General features: G+C 38.8%; 1 protein-coding gene across 13 annotated transcripts in view; it reads left to right on the top strand.

Annotated features, from left to right (window-relative positions):
* The window catches only part of Kiaa1217 (KIAA1217 ortholog), a 444,456-nt gene that overhangs the window by 81,334 nt on the left and 346,040 nt on the right, over nucleotides 1–17,082 (top strand). The window lies entirely within an intron of this gene.

Raw genomic sequence — 17,082 nt, 5'->3', positions numbered from 1 at the left:
AATTCTTCTTCATCTAACCTTTTCTCTAGTTCCTGGTCCCCTTCTCCTAAGGGCCTCAGTTGCTTTAAAGTATCTGCTTTAGTTTCTCTGCGTTGAGGGCAACAAATGCTGTCTAGTTTTTTGGGTGTCTTACTTATCCTCATACCTTCCTTGTATGCTCTTGCTTTATCATGTGATCAAAGTCCAATCCCCTTGTTGTGTTTGCCCTTGATCTAATGTCCACATATGAGGGAAAATATACGATTTTTGGTCTTTTCGGCCAGGCTAACCTCACTCAGAATGATGTTCTCCATTTCCATCCATTTACCAGAGAATGATAAGATTTCGTTCTTCTTCATGGCTGCATAAAATTCCATTGTGTATAGATACCACATTTTCTTAATCCATTCGTCAGTGGTGGGGCATCTTGGCAGTTTCCATAACTTGGCTATTGTGAATAGTGCCACAATAAACATGGGTGTGCAGGTGCCTCTAGAGTAACCTGTGTCACAGTCTTTTGGGTATATCCCCAAGAGTGGTATTGCTGGATCATGTGGTAGATCAATGTTTAACTTTCTAAGTAGCCTCCAAATTTTTTTCCAGAGTGGTTGTACTAGTTTACATTCCCACCAGCAGTGTAAGAGAGTTCGCCAACACCTGTTGTTGGTGGTGTTGCTAATGATGGCTATTCTAACAGGGGTGAGGTGGAATCTTAGCATGGTTTTAATTTGCATTTCCTTTATTGCTAGAGATGGTGAGCATTTTTTCATGTGTTTTTTTGACCATTTGAATTTCTTCTTTTGAAAAAGTTCTGTTTAGTTCACTTGCCCATTTCTTTATTGGTTCATTAATTTGGGGAGAGTTTAGTTTTTTGAGTTCCCTATATATTCTGGTTATCAGTCCTTTATCTGATGTGTAGCTGGCAAATATTTTCTCTCACTCTGTAGGTGGTCTCTTCAGTTTAGAGACCATTTCTTTTGTTGAGCAGAAGCTTTTTAGTTTTATGAAGTCCCATTTATCTATGCTATCTCTTAGTTGCTGAGCTGCTGGGGTTCCATTGAGAAAGTTCTTGCTTATACCTATTAATTCCAGAGTATTTCCTACTCTTTTCTGTACCAACTTTAGAGTCTGGGGTCTGATATTAAGATCCTTGATCCATTTTGAGTTAATATTGGTATAGGGTGGTAAACATGGATCTAGTTTCAGTTTTTTGCAGACTGCTAACCAGTTTTCCCAGCAGTTTTTGTTGAAGAGGCTGTCTTTTCTCCATCATATATTTTTAGCACCTTTGTCAAAGACAAGTTGGTTATAGTTGTGTGGCTTCATATCTGGGTCCTCTATTCTGTTCCACTGGTCTTCATGTCTGTTTTTGTGCCAGTACCATGCTGTTTTTATTGTTACTGCTTTGTAATATAGTTTGAAGTCAGGTAATGTGATACCTCCTGCATTGTTCTTTTGACTGAGTATTGCCTTGGCTATTCGTGGCCTCTTGTATTTCCATATAAATTTAACGGTAGATTTTTCAATCTCTGTAACGAATGTCATTGGGATTTTGATGGGAATTGCATTAAACATGTAGATTACTTTTGGGAGTATAGACATTTTTACTATGTTGATTCTACCAGTCCATGAGCTTGAGAGATCTCTCCACTTTCTATGGTCTTCGTCAACCTCTTTCTTCAGAAGTTTATAGTTTTCCTTGTAGAGGTCTTTCACATCTTTTGTTAGGTTTACACCTAGGTATTTGATTTTTTATTAAGGCTATTGTAAGTAGGATTGTTTTCATATATTCTTTCTCAGGTTGTTCATTATTAGTGTATAGAAATGCTAATGATTTTTCTATGTTGATTTTATATCCTGCTACCTTGCTATAGCTATTGATGGTGTCTAGGAGCTTTTGAGTAGAGCTTTTTGGGTCTTTAAGGTATAGGATCATGTCATCTGCAAATAGAGATATTTTGACAGTTTCTTTACCTATTTGTATTCCTTTTATTCCTTCTTCTTGCCTAATTGCTCTGGCTAGGAATTCCAGTACTATGTTGAATAGGAGTAGAGATAGTGGGCATCCTTGTCTCATTCCTGATTTTAGAGGGAATGGTTTCAGTTTTTCTCCATTAAGTATAATGCTGGCTGTAGGTTTGTTATATATAGCTTTTATAATGTTGAGGTACTTGCCTTCTAATCCTAGTTTTCTTAGAGCTTTTATCATGAAATGGTGTTGGATCTTATCAAAGGCTTTTTCTGCATCTATTGAGATGATCAAGTGGTTTTTGTCTTTGCTTCTGTTAGTGTGATTTACTACATTTATTGATTTTCATATGTTGAACCACCCCTGCATTCCTGGGATAAAGCTTACTTGGTCGTGGTGAATGATCTTTTTGATGTGTTGTTGAATTTGATTTGCGACTATTTTATTGAGAATTTTTGCATCAATGTTCATTAAGGAGATTGGCCTATAGTTCTCCTTTTTGGAGGTGTCTTTGCCTGGTTTTGGGATAAGTGTAATACTGGCTTCATAAAATGTGTTTGGCAGTTTTCCTTCCCTTTCTATTTCGTGGAACAGTTTAAGGAGGGTTGGTATCAGTTCTTCTTTAAAGGTCTGATAGAGTTCAGCAGAGAATCCATCAGGTCCTGGACTTTTCTTCTTAGGGAGACTCTTGATTGCTGTTCAATTTCATTTTGTGTTATAGGTCTATTCAAGTTGTTAATATCCTCTTGGTTCAGTTTTGGATGGTCATATGTATCTAGAAATCTGTCCATTTCTTTAAGATTTTCGAATTTATTTGAATATAAGTTCTCGAAGTAGTCTCTGATGATTTCCTGGACTTCCATGGTGTTTGTTGTTATCTCCCCTTTTGCATTCCTGATTCTACTAATTTGGGTTTTTTCTCTCCTCATTTTTGTCAGGTTTACCAGGGATCTGTCGATCTTGTTTATTTTTTCAAAGAACCAACTTTTTGTTTCATTAATTCTTTGTATGGTTTTTTTGGTTTCTATTTCGTTGATTTCAGCTCTTATTTTTATTATTTCTCTCCTTCTATTTGTTTTGGGATTTGCTTGTTCTTGTTTTTCTAGGAGTTTGAGATGTATCATTAGGTCATTGATTTGGGATCTTTCAGTCTTTTTAATATATGCACTCATGGCTATAAACTTTCCTCTCAGGACTGCCTTTGCTGTGTCCCATAGGTTCCAATAGGTTGTGTTTTCATTGACTTCCAGGAACTTTTTAATTTCCTCTTTTGTTTCATCAATGACCCATTGTTCATTAAGCAATGAGTTATTCAGTTTCCAGCTGTTTGCATGTTTTTTGTCTTTTTGTTGAGTTCTAGTTTTATTGCATTGTGATTAGATAGAATGCATGGTATAATTTCTATTTTCTTATATTTGCTGAGGCTTGCTTTGTGCCCTAGGATATGATCTATTTTGAAGAAGGTTCTGTGGGCTGCTGAGAAGAATATATATTGTGTAGAAGTTGGATGAAATGTTCTGTAGACATCAAGTAGGTCCATTTGATCTATGGTATATTTTAGATCTAAGATTTCTTTATTGATTTTCTGTTTGGATGACCTATCTATTGATTATAATGGAGTGTTAAAGTCTCCCACGACCACTTTGTTGGAGTTAATATATGCTTTTAGGTCCTTCAGGGTATGTTTGATGAAATTGGGTGCATCAACATTGGGTGCATATAGGTTGATAATTGTTATTTTCTTTTGGTCTATTTCCCCTTTTATTAGTATGGAATGTCCTTCTTTATCTCATTTAATCAATGTAGGTTTGAAGTCTACTTTGTCAGAGATAAGTATTGCTACTCCTGCCTGTTTTGGGGGGCCATTGACTTGGTAAATCTTCTTCCAACCTTTCATCCTAAGCCGGTGCTTATTTATGTCAGTGAGTTGGGTCTCTTGTAAGCAATAAATTGTTGTATCTCCCTTTTTAATCTAGTTCATCAAATGGTGCCTTTTGATGGGTGAATTAAGTCCATTAATATTAAGTGTTAGTACTGATAGGTATGTGGTGATTCCTGTCATTTAGTTGTCTTAGTTGTTTGAAGGTTTGATTGTTGTACCTAGATCGAGGTTACTCTTTACTTTCTTGCTTTTTCTTTTCTGTAGTTTGGTGCTGTCTACCCTTTCATGGTTATGTTGGGTTTCACTTTCTGTGTGCAGAATCCCTTGAGGAATCTTTTGTAATGGTGGCTTTGTGATCACATATTGTTTTAGTTTCTGCTTATCATGGAAGACTTTTATTGCTCCATCTATTTTGAATGATAGCTTTGCTGGGTAGAGTATCCTGGGGTTGAAGTTATTTTCATTCAGTGCCCAGATCTCACCCCAAGCTCTTCTTGCTTTTAATGTTTCTGTTGAGAAGTCTACTGTGATTTTGATGGGTTTACCTTTGTATGTTACTTGTTTTTTCTCTCTTACAGCCTTCAATATTCTTTCTCGAGTCTCTGTACTTGTTGTTTAATGATAATATGCCGTGGGGTAGTTCTACTTTGGTCTGGTCTATTTGGTGTTCTGGAGGCCTCTTGCATCTGAATGGGCATAGATTTCTCTAGATTTGGGAAATTTTCTGTTATTATTTTGTTGAATATATTATGCATTCCCTTTGTTTGCACTTCTTCTCTTTCTTCAATGCCCATGATTCTCAGGTTTGGTCTTTTGATGGAGTCAATGAGTTCTTGCATTTTCTTTTCACAGGTCTTGAGTTGTTTAATAGTTCTTCAGTTTTTCATTTAATTACCATTTCATCTTTGAGTTCTGAGATTCTGTCTTCTGTTTGTTCCATTCTGCTAGATTGGCCTTCCATTTTATTTTGCATTTGTGTTTTGTTCCTTTTTCTGAGGTTTTCCATATCCTGAGTTTCTTCCTCTTTAATGTTGTCTATTTTCATCCTGAGTTCATTTATCTCTTTATTAATCATGTTCTTTGTTTCAATTTGGTGTTTATTCAGTGCTTCAATGGTTTCTTTTATTTCTTCTTGAGCTTTCTCAAATTCTCTATTTTTGTTGTCTTGGAATTTCTTGAGTGTCTCCTGTACATTTTGGTTGACCATATCCAGTATCATCTCTATAAAATTCTCATTGATTACTTTCAAATTATTCTTGTGGGCTTCATTGGGTTTTTTGGCATAGTTTATCTTTGTTTTGTTGGAGTCTAGATCTGTGTATCTGTTTTCTTCATTTCCCTCTGGTTCCTGTACTAATTTTTTGCTGTGGGGAAACTGTTTTTTCTTTCTTCCCATCATTACCCTTGGTATTGTTACTGTCCCTGTACTGTGTGCAATTAAGTATTTTCTAGCTTGTAAGAATAACAATGGTAATATTTAGAATGGAAGGGTGAGAGGAGAGAGAAAGCAAAGAAGGTAAAGACAAAGGGAAAAACAAATAAACAAGTAAAAAAACAAAACAAACAAAAAAACAGTGTCAAAGATATAAACAGGGAGAGATAGTGTACTAATCAACAGTAAGCTAAACAGGCATTAGAGAGACAGAGAGAGGATTAAAATTTAAAAAATCTCCAAGTTCAAATGCAAAAAATTTCAGTCTTAATAATTTTGGTGTTAGGTCCTCAGCCTCCAATCCTGGAGATGGTGTCTCAGAAGTAGTTCTGTCGTTGTCTCATCAAAGGGGAAAAAAACAAAAAAAACCCAAAACACCACAAGGTGTTCCCAAGTTCAAATGCAGTACACTTTCAGCAAGTTTTTCAGCATGCAGGTGTAGTTTGGTTGTTGTCTCATCAAAGGAAGAAAGAAAAAAAAAAGTGTCTGGAGACAGGTCTATGAATGGCTATCTGAGACTGTGGCTTGCCTGCCCACTGCTGTCATTGCTGGAGGCTTTATTTATGCAGATCTCAGGAGTGAGCTTAGCACTCACCTGGCCCCTCAGGCTTTGTTTACTTAGAGTTCTCCTGGGCACAACCACCACTGTTACAAGGTTTCTCCTTTCCAAGCACACTGGGATAGGTGGCGCTACACACACCTTTTCCGGCCAGCGTGTTTATTTACAGTTCTCGTGGGAAGTGACCCTTCCCCCCTCTCCTGTGGAGTTTTTCCTCCCACCGCCACTTTTACAAGCTTTCCCACTCCAAGGTTGCTGGGCAGGTGCCACCACTCCTGCCTTCTCCAGGGGGCTTGTTTATTTACAGTTCCGTGAGGGATTTCCCCTCCCCACCTTTGGCGCTCAGTGTGCCCCGTCCTCTTTGCTATGTGTCTTTTTTTTTGTTGTTGTTGTTGTTTATTCAGTTTGTTTTTCTTTTCTCTTTTTTCCCTGGGTGGGGGTCGGTCTGTCCAGGGGGCTATGCTGATCTGGCCCAGGGTTATCTGTGGGACTACTGTATGCTGCTTAGTTCACCTTGTGGTCTGTGTCTTCCCAAGTTGTCTGCGAGCTGGCGTCAGGCGGCGTGGGAGCCCTCCTGGTTTCTCCATTTAACGTGAAGTGGGGATGCTATGCATGGGCTGGGTGTGTGGAGGAGTCAAAGTTTTGCCTCTTCTCGGTGGTTTTCCTATAAGGTGTATCTCCAGCATCTCTCCAAGATTTTATTTTTGGAAGCATGCTTTCTGCTTCCTCCCTCTAGTCACCATCTTGGAATCTCTCTCTGGTGGCTTCTTTTAGTTAGTTATTTTTTTGTCTTTTAGCCATCATTTTTTCACAAATTTGGACCAAGTCTCTAAACACCCAGCAAATAGGGGTGATGTGAGTAAAACTGTTTCAATATAAAATACAAAGTTAAAAGGAACAAAAAGAGCCACATTTGTATATTTGAATAACAGAAATTATTGTGGCAAGACCCTGTGACCAACTCTGACCTACCACCACAAATGTTCTGTTGATTTTGTCAATAAGAAAGTCTCAGCCTTCAAAAAGAAATCTATGCAAAAGAGCAAAACCAAACCAAATGAAAGGAGAAAGAAGGAAGTCATAAAGATGAGAGCAAAAATCAAGAAAAGTAAAACCAAAACAGGAATAAGAAAAATGAATGAAGTCAAAAGCTAGATATTTTGTTCTAAAAAGAAATAAAGTTAATAAAATTCTAGCCACACAGACAATTAAAAAGAAGAGAAGACACTAATTACAAGTGTCACAGATTTAAAACGGGACATCACTACAGACTTCATATACATTATAAAGTGAACTCTCCACATGCAGGTTTAATACTTATGTGAAATGCACCAATTCCTAAAAAAAAAAAAAAGCCTAGCCAAACTTATCCAAGATGATAAGAATAATAGTCTATTATTTTAAAAATTGAATTTGTGTTTTGTAACCTGCCAAAAATCAAACTCTAGACCCATATGGTTTCACTGGGAAATTCTACCAAATATGTAAAAAAGAAGTAATACTCATTCTTCATGATTCCTTCCAGAAGAAAGCACACTTCCTTCTTACTTACTGAGGCTACCATTACTCCATTATCAAAACCAAAGGCATGGCAATGAAAAATGTACAGAGTCAGATCCTCCATGAACACACACATAAGAATTCTCAGTAAAGTAGTAGCAAACCAAATGCACTAACACACAGAAAGGAATAATACAACAGAACAAAGTGGATTTTATACTGGAATGCCAGGCCCATTAAATGTTTGAAAGTCAAACTCTTCTACAATATTAACATTCTAAAAATGAAAAAGCATTTGACAAAATGCAATATCCATAGGGTACACAAGGTCCTGGATTCAGTGCCCAGTACCACCAAATGCACACACACACACACACAGTCCATTCCTTATGAAACTCACAAGTGGGACAGAAAAGAACTTTCTCAACCCGATGAAGAGCACCCTATAGCTAGTGCTACAGCTATTTAGTGGTTAAAACCTAAAGACTTTTTTTTTTGACAGTACTGGATCTCATGATCTCTTCCAGAAAAGTGCCTACTAGGCAGGTGTCCTACCACTTGAGCCACTCTGCCAGCCTTTTTTGTGTATGTTGGGTATTTTTGAGATAGGGTCTTAGAAACTATTTTCCTGGGCTAGCCTGGAACTGTGCTCCTCTTGATCTCTGCCTCCCAAGTAGCTAGAATTATAGGCATGACCCACCAGTGCCCAGCTGAAGACTTTTATCTAAGATCAGGAGTAAGGCAAAGATGTCTAGTCCCACCATTTTTGTTCTGTATAATACCAGGAGTCCTGGTCAGTATAATAGGGCAGGAAAAAGAAATGAGCATTCTATTTGAAAAAAAGAAGAAATAAAACTTTACGTATTCACAAGTTACATGATTGCTTACCCAGAAAATCCCAAACCATCTACAACCTAACTCAAAAAAGAACTAAGTGAGCTGATGAAGACTGTAGAATACAATGCTAACACACAAACATCATGTTTACACTAGCAATTAATGATAGTAAAGAAATATTTTAATAATATTTTTAAGAAGAGGGACTACTTAGCTATGAATCAACAAAACATACACACTAACTTCCTCTTCTCTCCCTCATACCCCCATTTTTTTAACCCATTTACTTTGGAAGAAGAGTCCTTTTCATTCCTTATCTACTATATATCTAAAATTCATGTTTCCTTGAGATATTTGTGATTTTGAATTTTGGCCAAAAGTCCATCCCCAAAGGTTAACATCCCCTCAAAAGGGACCAACCAACCTTTTGAGTTCATTTCTGAGTGTGTTTGGCATGGAATTGGAAAAGTCATCCTCAGAACACTCTTTCCCACCAAATACCTGAGTCTTGAGTCCCTAGTCAGAACAGAAAACACATCCATTCAATTCAAGAATCTGAGGCATTCACTCAGCCATGAGCAGATCCTAATTTCCCTACAAAACATTTTCCCTTCAGGCATTTTGTGCCAACCAGACAGGCTTATTCTTCAACACAATAGAAATTCCTGACTTTGAATGAGGTCTTCTTTGACCCAAATATTTTGTGTGTGCCTTTCCGGTGGATGCTTCATCCCATGTCTGCATTAGTTGGGTAAAGAATGTGTTTGCATTGTCCTTCTCCCCTGCACTGGGACTCCTGAGTGAGAATTTTCACTCAATTCTGAGTCCTCTCGCTGGTGGAGTGGCTGTGGTCTGATGACAGTCAACCATTGCTCCTTAGCAAACACATATCCAGGGCTTGTCAATTTGTGGTGTCAAAAAGACAGAGATGATAAAAGCAAGTTTAATCCAGGCTCCTTTTGATCATTTGGAAGGAGCCAGATCAACATGGACACGTAGCGTGAGCTTATAGACCTATTATATAAGATGTAATTTTAATTGAGTTATTAAACTTGAAAGTAAAAATGATGCTAATATAATGCTGATCGCATTCTTAGGCTCTCCTTTTAGGAGTTATTTAACTTACAGGATAACTGGACCACGGAAACTTAGCATCACACGCAACCTTATTTCTCTTATTTCAATTTCAGACACAAAGTAGTAGGTCTACAGCTTTCCAGGCAGGCAGCTAGAGAAAGGGCCCTTCCCCACCTCACTGGTATATCCAAGGGCAGGCTGCATATTTCGTAAGGATATTAACAAAACAGAAACACTGAAACCTCTTTTTGAAATCATTTGTCATAAATGTTTGATATACATATTGATTTTAATATAGACACGTGAGGCATTCGTAAGAAAAATCAGAATTTTGCTGAACCTCCTTAACTAAAACAGTATTGCTTTTATGTTGAAATAGAGAAAGAGAAAGAGATAACTGGCGGAGGGGAGGGGACTGCTAAAGGACCTTCAGAGGTCCTCACCAGGAATTCATCAGGTCCTGCGTCCTGCTCTCTTCTCCCTCCTTAGTTCCCACCTTGTTAACCCCAGCCTCAGGGACTGGGATTGAGGCCATGGCAGAGGTGGTTTTGTGACAAGTGGCAGGGTTGAGGAAAGAATGTCCTTCAGTAGTTTCACCTCCCTGCTGCTTGCATGGATTCCAGTGACAGTGGCAATAGCAAGCATTGGTGGCTTCTCCTGAGTTTGTATGGTTCAAAGGTTGGGTCCTGCTTTCCTTGACATCACATATTTCATGTTTTCCATGATACTCTGTAAATCTCAGACAGCATATGAACTGCTTTGTATTGATGGAGGAAACTCCATAACAAGAAAGGAAAAGCCTGCCAAATGACGGAGTGAGATTGCATACAGGTGATCTTGAAAGGCACAGGGAATGGGAACACAAGAGAAGTTCCATAAGTCTGAGGGAGGAGCCTTAATCTTTGTTCAAGATTTGGGGTTTGAGCTAAAAATTGATCAGGAGCAAAAATTTCATCCAGATACTGATTAAGAACCAAGGTTTGAAAGCTAGATATGGTGATGAATGGCTATAATCCCAGCACTTGGGAGGCTAAGGCAGGAGGATGGGGTGTTCAAGGCCAGTCTGAGCTGCTGAGCTAGACCCTGTCTAAAAAGAAAAGAAAAAAAAGAACCAAGGTTTGATTTGGTGATTATTTAGAAACCAGTCTGTTGAAGATGAAGTGACTTAGCTAGAAAAAATGAGACATGATTTTTTTACAATATTGAAATTAAAATTTGATGATAATAAAAATGTCCCCATTTCTAATGGCTGAGGTCAGTATTCCTGCCAAATAAAAAATTTTCCACCTGGACCAGGTAGACTTATGGTACACTGCCCCTTCATCCAGACCAGTGTTGTCTAATTGGGAAAAAAACTGCAAGTCACATATATGTCACATATATAATTAAAATTTTCTAGTAACCAAAAGTAAAAAGAAACAGATAAAGCTAATTTCAATAATATATTTTATTTAACCCAATTTCCATGGTCTGAATGTTTGTGTCATCAAAAAATCTTGTCATAAAACTTAATCACCAATATGGTACTGGGACATGGAACCACCTCAGGGAGGTGATTAGTGCCTTTGCAGTGCCCGTTCAAAGGAAGTCCCAGACATCTGTCATCCACCATGTAAAGACCAAGTGAGAAGGTTTTATCTATAACGCAGAAAATGAGCCATCGCCCAACATGGAATCTGCTTGTTCCTTGACCTTGGACTTTCCAGCCTTCAGGAGTTTGAGGAATAAGTTGTATATAAGCCACCCAGTATTTTGTTACAGCAACTCCAACAGACTAGACACTGATGTATCCAAAATATTAGTTCAGAATGTATATGACCAATATAAAAAAGTTAATGAAATATTTTATGTTTTCTTTCTAAATCTTCAAAATTGTGTACTTTATACTTGTAGCATCATTTAATTCAGACATTTTCATCAGAAATACCATGTCCATGTGTATTTAGATTTCATAAAATTTGTAATTTGAAAAGTACATTCAAATACTCAAGTTGTTCCAAACATACCTAAACCTTGTTAAGAAGAAAATTCCCTAGACCAATTAAATCTACCAGAATTTATTTGAGCAAAAGAAAACACAAACACAATTTGTAAATTGGACAGCTTCTAGAACCAGAGCAAGTTTTGAGAACTCTATCAAACAACTAGATGGGACATCATTTATAGGAAAATGGAAGCAAGGCATAGGAAAGAAACTGACTGGCTCTGTCAATCAACAAGTCAGGTGGTCACAGCTTATCTAATTAGTCATTTACAGTTTCCTTCATTAGTTGGCTCCATGACCTTCTACCACCAGCCAAAGCTCAGTGGCTGTGGTCAGACTGTATATGGTTTAGTCTGTTGGGACCAGTGCTGGTGCCCAGTCCAGATCAGTGGACTTGTGCAAAATTATATTCAGCAAAGTTTAAGCGACTTGAGTATTGATGTTTAAATATAAGTTTATAAATTGAGGTATTCTGGCAAGATGACCTCTTCTAGGTCTAACAATCTTGGCTCTTTTTTGGTAGATGTATAACAACATTCTTAGGCATGGTTTCATGCAGGTAAGACAGTGTCAAGGTGTTACCTTAACATAGATGAGATGGTCTAGAAAGATGAGAACAAGGACCAATGGGACACACCAAAGATCTGGACAAAGAATGAAGAGGCAAAGAAGATATTATTTTTATAAAGACAGACAACAGGACAGTGACTGTCAACCTTAAATACTGTGCACAATTTGACAAGAAGAAAGCTTGGCTTCCCAGGGTGTCATGTGATCAAGAACTGTTACTAAGAAACATCACCATTATCCTTGTGCATTGAAAACGAAAAGTGACCTAAAAAAAAATCTGTGTGCTATTCTTGATACTAAAAAACTGTAAAATATACCAAGAAGAGAAAAGGAATTTATTATCAGAGTCAGAGACCAAAACTACAATAATCCACGCTGAAGTTTTCTAACACCTCTCTTTCAGAGAGGCCAAACAGCAATGAACTGTTTATCTAATTTATCTCAGATAGCCCTTTTAAGGTTGCAAGGTTAACTGAAGAATGTTTAGAGTAGAGAAATATGGAGGGAAGTGTCTCCATAGCAGCACAGAAATCACATGGCACAGGAAGGCCCTTCAGGATGCAGCTGTAGCTCTGGGAGCCTTCAGCCACCACAGCTGCAGTGGCTTCTTGCCCCACCAGCCCTTTGGTAGCAGGCACCCATTTCTTCTAAACTTGTGCCTTACTATTTTGGGGACTCAACTACCTTCTGCTCTGCTTCTGCTCACTTTGCTGCTATTAACATCCGAATGTGTCCTGAATTCAGTCTCACTAAGAATGTGGGTCTTATTCGTTCAGCCCATCAGCTCTGAGATGGAGCAGCCATATTTGCTTATGCTTATCTGGCCTTCTTCTATGCTAGTCTTCTAGTCTTGAGTCAGGAGCTCTGATACAAACAGCTCTGGCCAGGCAGCAAGATTGTGTAGAATCAAGCATCTGATCTATAGAACTATTGCTTTCATCAGAAGGAAGTTCTGAGCATGGCAGACCTTCAAGGAATCATGACCTTCTCAGTCAGTTTAAGGTCAAGTCTATAATCCAACTCTATAAAGATATGTTTACTAACTGCTGTATTAGACTTAAAATCTGCACAATCTAAGCAGAAACATGAGAATAGAAAGATCCCAACAATAAATAAATTAATGTAATTAAATTGAAAAGAATTTTGTTACTTAAAGGTTTTTGTTTTTATTCCTACATTCATTCCAATCTTAAAGTTGTCAGTCAACATGGGACAAAAATTTCAGAGCTTGATTCTCATTTTACCAAACATATCTGTAATTTAGAAGCCTTTAATTGATTACTGTTAGAAAAACTGAGCAAAAAAAAAAAAATCATGTAGAAGACCTCCTTTGGAGAGGGAAATAAAAGAGAAGATATTAGGGCAAAGTTAATGTAGAGTGAGCCTGGCTAACAGTAGGAGGTATGTATAGGTTAAAATGAATTTAAGGACCATGTTAGGGCTGGTGGAGAGGCCCAAGTGGTAGAGCACCTGCCTAGCAAGTGTGAGGCCCTGAGTTCAAACTCCAGTACTCCAAAAAAAACCTCTGAGGTATTCAGTGGTAGCATGCTTGCCTAGCATTTGCGAGGCTCTGGGTTCAATCCCCAGCAGGGCAGCGGGGAGGGGCAGATAAAGACACAAGTCCATAAGTCAAGATCTGCTCTGCTCTTGTTCTTCCATGGGTGGTTGCACAGACAAGAGTTTGGGTGACTATAACTGACTTAGTTTTGTGATTCATGTAACATTCCCAAAAAGAAAGCAATGTATCATGAAACTGACCTTCTAACATAAGAAATTAAGAAATCCCAGTGAAGGATGAGCAGCCTGAAGCAGGATGTGTAATCAGGACCTTTGCTGAATAGATAGGAAGAAGATGAGGTATTTTTACAGGAGGTCTTTTTATAGACCCAGACTTGAAATGGCAGGATTTGGAGTACAATGACAGATGGAATATCTTCAGGACCATTTCCTGCAGTCCTACTATTTTTAGATGTTTTATCCTTACTTCTTCCTTAGGTCCTTGTCGCCTGCCTTTTAGGGATCTCCAAGTTCCTCAGTGTGTCTGTTTTCTCTCCTTGGCCCCACCTCTCTCCTTCCTCGCTACCATTCTTTATAATTTATATATCCTGCTTCCTCTGCCTACTTTTCCAAACCTGGACAAAGAGATTTCCAGCCGCCCAACAGTCACTATAGTTTTGTAAATAGGGAACTTAGTTGAATGGGTGATTATCATCTTATTTGGGTTTTCACTATCGATAAGAGAACCTTTGGGAATTTGATTTCATATGAGATTGAAATGTTAGAGGCTCTATTTTGGAGTCCCCCAGAGAAAAGAATGCAAAGTCTTCCTCCGCGTGAGCTGGCTCCTACTCCAGGAACCTAGGCCAGCAGTTCTTCCTTCTTACATCTCAGACCTGTCTCCAGTGGTTATGCAAACAGGGCTTCAGATCAGCAGTCAGAATAACAATTGTACAGAGTTTGGTCAAGGATGACTCTGGTATGTTCTTTCCTGTCCATTTCACTGTGATTTTGATGCTTTGCTCACAAACACACCTGAATGTTGATTATGGAAATTATAGTCACAGGCCAAAGTTAGAAAATTATAATTAAGTATTGTACATACCTATGCATATGTAACTGTTACAAGAGCCAGTCTGGCAATTAATTGCTATAAAAGAATCATATAAACAAGTCTTCAAGAAAGACAAAGCCAGAAAATAAGTTTATTGAGTAACCAGTCCATGCATTTCTTTCTTTGTTGACTTTGTAAAGCATTGAGCATTTACCTGATGAAAGAAGAAAAACATCTCCTTGTAATAAGGATAAACTATTACGTATTTCATTCTTTTGTGTGGTCAGAAAAGATATGCCATACAAAAGTTCACATAGTAATCTCCTGAACAGCCTTCTTTTGTTTTTATTTTTTAGCTTTTAAACAACAGGCATTTATTTCTCTTGTTCTTGAGTTGGAGAGGCTGGCAAGTCCAAAATCAGGATGGCGGCACAGTGGGGCTCTGGTGAGGGCCCTCTTTCAAGTTGTGCATGGTCAGCGTCTTGCTGGGTATTCACGTAGCTGAAGCGGGAGGCAGCAGTCAGGCCTCCGTTATCAGGACTCTGTTCTATGTCACATCTCCAAGTATTTGGTAGTTTATAGGAAATTCAGAAGTTGCCTATTCTCATTTATGGACTGTTTCAAAGCTATATGAAGTATACAGCAAGCCTGCTTTATTTTTATTACACACAGTTGTGACCAAGTACAGTCCAAAAAAATAATTTTCAAATATCAAAAGAAATTTCAAAATCATTTTAAATTCCTGAGTGCAGCTCAGTTAATACAGGGACTCTAACCAACAGTCTTGTGTTATCCTCAGTTGTGTTTAAATCATCGTGTGATATGCTGAATGTTCCCTGTCCTTTTTGTGAAAATCTGCCTCCAAAAAAGCAAGTGGTGCCCCCAAAACACGGTAAAAGTGAATGTGCTTACTTGAAACGACAAAGTGAAAATCTGAGATTTGCTGAGAGGCAGAATGGCTTTAGTGGAAGTCGGTGGGTGTTACGGGAGAAATGATTCAAACATCACAGACGGCACTGAACTCTGTGCGTCCTGAATAGTTGCAGGTTTTCATCTACGATGGACTCCTTGGAACCATAGACCTGTGGGTTTCGAGGGGTCTGCTGTACAAAGAAATGCTGACTTTATAGGAGTCTGTAGAATAACTGGTATCTAGAAGAGAACTGAGGTCCTACTGCTAGAACCATCAGCCCCTCGTTGACATGTCCAGCGAGGAGAATACAACAGGTGCAACCTTTGCTGAGTGCTGGTGGAGGACACAGCCAGGACGACCCACCTTTCCATTTCCCAGCTGTTTCCCACCCCTAACTCCCAAACATGGAGGAAGAATGAAGTCACAAAACAGATTTGTGTGAAAGAGGAAGTTGCTTGGAAAATACTTGCTGTATCTAGGGGACTTGTGAGTCACACGCCAGGGCTTGCAAATTTCAGCATACCTAACAAAGAAACATGGAACGTACCACTTCAACATCATGTACCCTTAAGGAGAATCTTTGTTGCTCTTTTGTTTTGGTTTGGTTTTTGGCAATAGTGGGGTTTGAACTCAGGGCCTCGTGCTTGCTAGGCAGGTACACTACTACTTGAGCCACTCCACCAGCCTTTTTGGCCCCTTGTTATTTTGGAAATAGGGTCTCAATTTTTGTTCAGGCCAACCTGGAGCATGATCCTTCAATTTGAAGTTTCCTGCCATAGCAGGGATGACAGGCGTTCATCACCACATCCAACTGTTTTTCGTTGAGATGAAGTCTCACTAATTTTTTTACCTGGCTGTCCTCAAACCACATCCTCTGAATACCAGCCTCCCAAGTAGCTAGGATTAAAGGTATAAGCCACCAGGTTCCTGCTGAGAATGGTTTTAAAAACCCTTCAAGATTCTGATTCCACTTCAAAATTCCAATAACAAAAGGAGGCCCAGGGCTTGTAGTGGTATTCCCCTTCTCCGTAATTCTGGAATGGTCAGGGAAGCAGCTGGTTGATAAATGTGGAATCCGTTGCTCATTTTCATTGTGGAGGTGAAACAAGCACTCCTGGTTTCTCTTGACAGTTTGAAAGTTTCACTTTTGTTTTTACAGTTCAGTGGGGATGAAGGAGGTTGAAGAGTAGATTAGAGTTCAGTGGGGATGAAGGAGGTTGAAGAGTGGATTAGGGTTATTTCCCTAAGCACATTCTGCTTTGTAGGAAGAGAGTACCTTTAAAGCAGTCGCTGTTGTCAGTTCTTAGAGAAGCTCTCTTGACTCTGAAAGTCCCACCTTGGAAGTTCTCTCAAGGGTTTTAGAGGGGAGTTTGTCCAAATTGATGTGTTCAGCCTAAATAGTGGTGAGATAGCCAGAGTGTCAAGCTCTATGTTGACCAAAATCATTTAGTGATTTGAAAATGAACTTTCTCCTCTGTGTCAAGGTTCACATTTTCCATTGTGTATTTTAGAAAATACAAAATAAAGACTATGAAATTTAATGCGTGGGGCCTGGGGGTGCAGCTCAGTGGTACAGTGCTTGCCTAGCATGTGTAAGGCCCTGGATTTAATCCCGAGTGCTGCAAAAACAAAAACAAAAAACAACCAGACATTATGATGCACACCTATAGTCCCATCTACTCAGGTGGCAGAGGCAGAAGGATCGAGTTCAAAGCCAATCTGGAAAAAGTTAGAAGCCAACCAGAGCAAAGGTAGCAGCAAGACCCTGTCTCAAAAATGAAAGGACCATGAGCATAGGCCAACTGTTAGAGCACTTGCCTAGCATGAGA

Source organism: Castor canadensis, chromosome 15, assembly GCF_047511655.1.
Source record: "Castor canadensis chromosome 15, mCasCan1.hap1v2, whole genome shotgun sequence".
NCBI classification, from domain to species: domain Eukaryota; kingdom Metazoa; phylum Chordata; class Mammalia; order Rodentia; family Castoridae; genus Castor; species Castor canadensis.
This window is presented reverse-complemented; position numbering and strand designations above follow the sequence as displayed.